Source organism: Marmota marmota, unplaced genomic scaffold, assembly GCF_001458135.2.
Source record: "Marmota marmota marmota unplaced genomic scaffold, marMar, whole genome shotgun sequence".
Taxonomy (NCBI): domain Eukaryota; kingdom Metazoa; phylum Chordata; class Mammalia; order Rodentia; family Sciuridae; genus Marmota; species Marmota marmota.
The window spans coordinates 22601787-22610272 of record NW_026000174.1 but is presented as its reverse complement, the minus strand read 5'-3'; the positions used below and the strand labels follow the sequence as shown (position 1 = coordinate 22610272).

The following is an 8486-nucleotide window of genomic DNA, read 5'->3' as shown; positions in this document are numbered from 1 at the left end:
GGACGAGCTGTCGGGTGAGTGTGCGCAGAGCTCTGTCCGCTTGCCCGCGCCGACTGCGGCCGGGGACCCCGGAGGAGCCTCTCCCATCCCGCTTTGTCCCGGGAGCCGGGCGAGGGTCGGTGGACAGGACGCAGGGCGGGCGCGGACGAAGGGGGCGTCGAGCTGGAGGAGGGGGACCGGATAAGGGGCCCTGAGCCGGGAGAAGTCCCAACCGCCACTCCGGCCCTTTGCGTCATGGGCACTTCGCTAGGGGGAAGAGGGAAAGGGTCGTGTGGACTGGTGTAGGTTGAGTGACTTAATGTAAAATAAAGGGAGGCTTGTCCTCCAATACCCTTCTGGGGAGGGGGGGCAAGAAGGCATCCCGCGTCTTAGTGAAAGTAAGTTCCGTTATAACCCGCCTGGGTTTTCCGACGGATTGCGATTCTGCCCAGTCTGGGACATAAAGTAATGAAGTGAACTTGGGCCCACCAAGTATATGGGAACTCCCATGGCACTTGAAAGGGCTTGTACTCCAGGGCCATAACTTTTTATGAAAAGTAATTTATGTCCTTTATGAGTCCAGGATCATTTGTGAATAAAAGGGTGTCATCCTACTTGGGGTGGCTGTGTTGTTTCTCAAGTCGTCTTTCAAAGGGGGAAGTGGTGGAGTGGAGTGGCCGAGGGGCCCTGATCAGATTTGGAACTCACTGTGGGAAGTGTGTCAGAACTATAAAATCCCCGTGAATTCCACCCTATTGTCATCCAAGTCTTTGAATTGTAACAGTGTTGAAAAGTTTTTGTCTGAAGTGTTCAGTTAATGGGTGGGGGGTTGTTATGTTACTACTTTAAAATTATATCATCCTGATTTGGTGAGGGAAATTCCTTTCCACTTTTCTTTCTTTTTCCCTCATTCTTTTTTGGTACCAGGGATTGAATGCAGGCCCTTGCATATGATGTCACAGTTTGCCATGAGTTTCTCTTGGTTTTTGTTTTTGTTTTTGGTACCTGGGACTGAACCAGTGACACTGAGCTTTTTTTTTTTTTTTTTAGGCAGTGCTGGGGATTGAACCCAGGGCATTGTGCATTCGAGGCAAGCACTCTACCAACTGAACTATATTTCCCCCCCATCCCCACTTTTTGTTTTTTATTTTGAGACAGGGACTCCTTAATTTGCTTAGAGCCTTGCTTAAGTTGTTGAGGCTGGCTTTGAACTTGCTGGGATTTTAGGCACGGGCCACCATCACCTGCCACGTTTCTCTCTTGAAAAGTGTTCAGCTTGTTGACTAATTTTACTTTGCTTCAGAGATAACAGGACAGTTTCTTTTCTTTCTTTCTTTTTCTTGCCACCAGAATCATTCCAGTTTTTTTTTTTAAGAGAGAATTTTTAAATATTTATTTATTTATCTTTTTAGTTTTTGGCGGACACAATATCTTTATTTGTATGTGGTGCTGAGGATCGAACCCAGCACCGCGCTCATGCCAGGCGAGCACGCTACCGCTTGAGCCACATCCCCAGCTCCATTCCAGTGTTTTTTATGACAAAAAAAATTAAGTTCACATCACAAATGACAAAAGTGAATTTGTCTTTTAAAAATATGATAAATTTGTCATTTATCAAGGTGAATAACAAGCTGTTTCCCCAGATTAATAGCAGGTGGAGAAAAAAATCATGAAACTAGAAAAACATCATGAAATTATTTATTTATTGCTACCAGGGATTGAACCCAGAGGTGCTCTACCACTGAGCTAGATCCCCAACCCTTTTATTTATTTTTTAATTTTGAAACAAGTCTTGTTAAGTTGCTGAAGCTGGCCTTGGACTTGTGATCTCTTGCCTCAGCCTCCAGAGTGGCTGGAATTAAAGGCATATGCACCGTACCCAACTGGTTAGCTTTGTTTATTCCAGTTCATTTTTTAAAAAAATGTTTTTGTTTTTGTTGTAGTTGGACACAATACCTTTATTTTATTTTTGTGTGGTGCTGAGGATTGAACCTAGGGCCCCGCACGTGCTAGGCGAGTGATCTACCGCTGAGTCGCAACTCCAGCCCTCAAGTTTACTTTTTTAGGTCTTCAAATTCTTATAACAGATCAATTGATTATTTGGTTCCTTTGTATTGTATTTTGTGACTTTGGGATGATATAGTTGTTGGAATTCAGTTCAAGTTATTGGTGCTGGAAGCGACTCAGAGAGGAAATGAGGCCCAGGAAGCACAGTAAGGCCTACATCCTACTAGGTCATTTTTTAACTCTTAGTCTGGTGCTCTTCTCATGATACTAAATTGCATCTCATTGGCCTGGATGGAGGTCTTCCCCCCACTCCCCCAAAAAAGCGATGCTTTACTACTGAGCTATGTCCTACATCCCTAGCATTTTTTTTTTTTTTTAAATTTTAAATTTTGATAGTCTCCCTAGATTACCTACAGCTTGAATTCAGGATCCTCCTACCTCAGCTAACTGGAGTTGCAGGCATGTACCACTGCATCTGCCTCTGACTGGATGTCTTTAGAAAACAGTAGCACGGGGGCTAGGGTTGTGGCTCAGCGGCAGAATGCTCGCCTAGCACAGGTTCGATCCTCAGCACCACATAAAAATAAATTAATTAATGCTATTGTATCCAACTACAACTAAAAAATAAATATTAAAAAAAGTACTAAAAATAACAGTTATTCTCAATAAAAGAAATTTAAAGATGAAATAAACCAATGTTATTATGTTGTGCTTTGAGCATCTGATAAATTGTATAGACACTGGTTTTAGAAAATGAAGATAGTGGTTTGTAAATGGTAAAACAGGAATGAAGCTAGGAAGTTACTGTTAGTGAGGCCATGAGTTTGGGGGTCTGATATTTCTGCTGTGCTACTATTTCTGTGACTGGGGGCAAAGTCGATAACCCTGCCAGGGAAAAGTGAATGTAAATATTATTCTCTCTCTCTTCTCCCTTTTTTTGATGTGTGTGTGTCGGGGGTACTAAGATTTAACCAGGGGCAGTTTACCACTGAGCTACATTCCCAGCCCTTTTTATTTGAGACAGGGTCATACTAAATTGTTGATGCTGGCTTTGAACTTACAATCCTCCTCCCCTAGCCTCCAGAGCTGCAGGGATTACAGGTATGTGCCACCACACCCAGCTCTTCTCTTTAATGAATATTTGTTAATTTCCTGGCTTTTCAACAAGCTAAAATTATATCTTTGTGTAAACTTATTGGGAGAATAAAGATAGAGGGGTGAGTTGTATAAATGTGTAAAGAAGGTTATTTTCATGAGTCGTGGTGGTGCATGCTTATAATCCCAGTAATTTGGGAAGCTGAGGCAGGATTGCCAGTTGGAGGCAAGACCCTGAGTCAAAAAATAAAGAGTGCTGGGCACAAAGCTCAGTGGTAGAGCACCTATGGGTTCAGTACCCATTGTGGCGCAGGTGGGAATGGGTGGGGGGAAGGACAGGGCATTTTCTTAAAATATAGTTGCACAGCCAGGTGTGGAGGCACATGTTTATAAATCCCAGTAGCTCATGAGGCTGAGGCAGGAGGATTGGGAGTTCAAAGCTAGTCTTAGTAATGGCAAGGTGCTGAACAACTCAGACCCTGTCTCTAAATAACATACAAAATTAGGCTGGGGATGAGGCTCAATGGTTGAGTGCTCCTGAGTTCAATTCCCAGTACCCCTCTCCTCCAAAATGTGGTTGTACAAATGGAATGCGAAGATCATCTATAAGTAGGTGGCTTTTATTAGAATAGATACTGATTGAAGGATTTGTTTTTACCCCCTTCATTCATTTCTTATGGATAAATGAGAGTAATCTGGACTACCCAGAGGGAATCTTTGAATAAAACAAACAATCCAAATGGCTCATCCAGTTGAGACTCTCCAAGGTGCATTTTCTCTCCTCTGCCTTTCTTATACCTCCCAAAGTGATGATGTCATTATCAGTGAAACTACAGGAAGTTGTGAATTGAGCCCAGTTTCTCTAGGGAGGTACTGGGGAGTCTGTTTTCTCCAAGCAAAGTAAGTTACATACTTCACCCAGTTTCTGAATTCTAAAGACTATATCCAGAACAAGTAAATCAAAGATGCTTAGTGTTCCTTTGGTTTTGGGAAGGATTAAGATTCTTTCCTCTCCATTTACAGCAGTTAGCATGGGGAATTGCTGTGTTAAATATAGACTCAGATCCTCCTGCCTCAGCCTGAGGTACTGGGATTACAGGCATATGCCACCATGCTTTGTCTCATCTTTCAGCCACATTCACTGTTCACATTTTGCCCCATTTTCTTTGTCACTTATATGTATGTCCCCCTATATTATGTATAGGCAAAACAAACAGTGTATTGAGATATAATTCACATACCATACAATTCACCTATTTAAAGCATAGTTCAATTATTTTTAGTATATTCATAGTGGTTTAGTCATCACTACAGTTAATTTTAGATAGAGTGATAATCACTCTGACCTTGAAGCCTGTAGTTGTAGATGGACAGAATGCCTTTATTTTATTTGTTTATTTGTATGTGGTGCTAAGAATTGAACCCAGTGCCCCACACATGCTAGGCAAGTGCTCTGCTATTAAGCTATAACCCCAGTCCACTCCCCATTTCTTCTAATCTCTAAACCTCCATCCCTAACAGGATATCTTATTTAAAAGAAATAAAAGCTGGTCATGGTGGTACATACCTGTAATCCCAGCAATTGGAAAGACTGAAGCAGGAGGATCACAAGTTTGAGGCCAGCTTCAGCAATTTAGCAAGACTGTCTCTAAAATAAAGAGTGCTGGGGATATAGCTCAGTGATAGTAGTGCACCCCTGAGTTCAATCCCCATTACCAAAACCAAAAACCAACCAACCAAACAGGCAAACAAAAAAACCACCCAGAAATAAAACCTGTTTCTCCTCATTTTATGGAAATGAAGTGGCTGTAAAAAGTTTAGTGAAGGGACTTGAACGTGTCTAAGTATAGTAGGGTGCTTTGGTATCATATGTAAGGTCCTAAGTTCTATCCCCAGCACTGAAAAAATAAAAAGAGAAAAGAGGAAGAAAGAAAAGTGTGATGAGCCAGTTTTAAACTGGGATTCAATATGAACTAAATTTAAATTTTTATATTCCTTTGCCAGTTTGGTCAATTCTGGGCAAATTCTCTCACGGTCATCTCTAATTTGAAGCTTAGATTACTAACTATAGTAGAACTCAAATCCTGCTTTACCTTAGGCATGTGTGGATACTGCCAGGAGTCAAGGCTGCTGTAATGAGGGAGATTTCCTAAGTTAAGTCCTGTGTTTTCTTTTGTAAGGTAGAACAAGGAAGAAGTCAAGAGAAGAGATCAGCACATAGGAAATATAGAGTAGCCCAAGACAGTTTAAAGCACATGCTGTATTTACTTGGAAAGACCCTGTATTCCTAGAATGTAAGAGAATCCCATTTGACTCCCCTCAGGTAGGAAAGATCACATTGAAAATAAATGGATTTTACTTTAATGACACTGAGGCTCTGCTCCCCTATCTCTTTCTCTTTCTCTTCTTAAAATATTTTTTAGTTGTAAATGGATCTTTTTTTTTTCCCCTTCATGTCAGAATGGGTAATGTGCCAATGTCATAACAAGGTTTAGAGGGAGGCACATCTCACACAAGAGCATGAATACCCAATCATCACACTTAAGAACCGAAGAATCATGTAAATGGATCTTTTATTTTTATTTATATGCAGTGCTGAGGATTGAACCCAGGGCCTCACACATGCCAGGCAAGTGCTCTACCACTGATTGTTGTTTATTAGCTACACTACAGCCCCTCTGCTCCTCTCTTTTTGTGAGGAAATCCTGGTCACAGTGTTTGGTGCTTAAACCAAATTCTTTTTTTTTAAATTTTTTTTAGTTGTAGATGGACACAGTACCTTTATTTTATTTGTTTATTTTCATGTGGTGCCAGGATCGAACTCAGTGCCTCACACATGCTAGGCAAGTGCTCAACCACTGAGCCACAACTCTGGCCCTAAACCAAATTCTTAAGACTCTCTTTAGCCCTTCCTTCCTTCCTAGGTTAAAAATAAAGTTTACTTTGCTTAAGGCCTCCTTTGGTACACCCTTTTCCAGGCCTATATCCTTTTATAAACTTATTTTGTTGGCCAAGTCTGGTGGAAGGTGTACTTGGCCTTGGCCTGGCTCAATTCCTATTTTATTGTCCTTGGATTGGAATTACAGTCAGATGACTTTAGAGGTCTCTCAGGGACCTGCATTCACCTTAGGGAACCTATACTTGATTTGTTTTAGGTTCCTGCTGGATGTGACATAGGATCTAGTGAGAGAATGACTTGCCTCTCAGAAGCTTGTGTCTTCTTTGGAAGTCAGTGATTAAACACAGCCTACCTTTGCCAGATTTTAAGATTTAGTTCTTAAAAGTTATTAAGTGAGGCCGATATTAGTCAAATGCCTACATTTCAGTTGTTCCATGATTGTTGATTTCAGTTTGGGGTATTTAGAACCACAGGGCTGAGTTCTGAGAGTGGCAGGGTCCTGTAATGACCAAAGGGAGTATATGTGCCAGATCTCAAGGTATTTTCAGTATGTTCCTAAGGAATCAAATGTAACTTTAGGAGATGAGATGGCAACTATTACATTTCTCAAATATTATACTTAGAATATTTGCTAGGGTGCCATTCATGGGATCTCTTATAGCTGCTGCTGCTGCTTTTTTTTTTAATATTTTTTAGTTGTCAATGGACCTTTATTTTATTCATGTATATGTAGTGCTGAGAATCGAATCCAGTGCCTCCACATGCTAAGCAAGCGCTCTACCACTGAGCCACAACCCTCTTGTAGCTTCTTGTGAAAGGTTAGTCTTGATTGTTGTTTATTAGTGTGATGGATAAGTCAGGTCAAATTTTACTAGGCCATCTGTGGTCTATGTGTGGACTGAACTAGCTGGGTAAGTACAAAGTGCTTCTATGGAATGCTGAGAGAATGCCTGAGCAGTGAAAAAGTCTGAAGATTCCTCTTGCTAAGTTTCATTCCCCAGCGAGTGTGGGATTCCTTGATTTCTAAAGTATTTTCATTTGGCAAAATACGGTATGCATGTGCATTCATTTATATTGGTCACAGAATCAAAAATGTCAGAGCTAGATATCAGAGATAGTCTAGTTGCTGCTTTTGGCAGATGATAATGATTAATCTTTGTAGATGACCTTAAAATTTTTTAATGTGTATATATATATTTTATATATACACACATATATATATATACATGCTTTTTTTTTTTTTTTTGGTACTGGAGATTGAACTCGGGGTCACTCAACCGCTGAGCCACATCCCAGCCCTATTTTGAATTTTATTTAGAGACAGGGTCTCACTGAGCTGCTCAGTGCTTTGAGGTTGCTGAGGCTGGCTTTGAACTTTCGATCTTCCTGCCTCAGCCTCCCAAGCCACTGGGATTACAGGTGTGTGCCACTGTGCCTGGCTTCTTAGTATACTTTTAAATCCATTTTAATTTTTTCAGCCCAATTGAGGCTGGGGTGGTGGCTCAGTGATAGAGCATTCGCCTAGCATGTGTGAGGCACTAGATTCAATCCTCAGCACCACACAAAAATAAATAAACAAAATAAAGGTGTTGTGTCCATCTAAAACTAAAAAATATATATTGAAAAATTTTTTTCAGGCTAGGGATGTGGCTCAAGCGGTAACACGCTTGCCTGGCATGCGCAGGGCGCTGGGTTCGATCCTCAGCACCATATAAAATAAAATAAAGATGTTGTGTCCACTGAAAACTGAAAAATAAATATTAAAAAATTGTCTCTCTCTCTTTAAAAAATTTTTTTTTTATCCAGTATCACCTAGCAAGTTGGAACAGTTAGAATTCAAGTCTTCTGTCTGCTCACTATTGATCTATTGATGTGATTTTTGTAATTAAAAAATTTTTTGGGGCTGGGGATGTGGCTCAAGCGGTAGCGCGCTTGCCTGGCGTGCGTGCGGCCTGGGTTCGATCCTCAGCACCACGTACAAACAAAGATGTTGTGTCTGCCAAAAACTAAAAAATAAATATTAAAATTCTCAAAAAAAAAAAAATTTTTTTTCTTATAGGTATAGGGAAACTGAAGCAATGGCTTAATTATTGCATCTTGAGTGTGTTGTGATGTGGCTTGGAATGGAGTGGCTTCTTAGTGGTTCAATCCCCAGTACATTTTGCAGTAGAAAAGATAGGCCACTTATTTATTTATTTATTTATTGGATACCCCCCATTTATTTATTTATTTATTTATTTTTAACCTACATGACAGCAATGAAAAGCAATATAATTCTTATTACACATAGGGCACAATTTTTCATATCTGTATATAAAGTATGTTCACGTCAATTTATGCCTTTATACATGTACTTTGTTGTTTTTTTTTTTTTGCATTACAATTCTTTTTTATTTTTTTTAAGGAGAGAGAGAGAGAGAGAATTTTTTTAATATTTATTTTTTAGTTTTCGGTGGACACAACATCTTTGTTTGTATGTGGTGCTGAGGATCGAACCCGGGCCGAA

At 40.3% G+C, this 8486-nt stretch overlaps 1 non-coding gene across 1 annotated transcript; it reads right to left on the bottom strand.

The window, feature by feature from the left end:
- Positions 1 to 5535: 5535 nt before the first annotated feature.
- Positions 5536 to 5641, bottom strand: LOC125612189. Its single transcript, XR_007342529.1, has one exon. It is a non-coding gene; the product is annotated as a small nucleolar RNA U13 (small nucleolar RNA).
- Positions 5642 to 8486: the final 2845 nt, after the last annotated feature.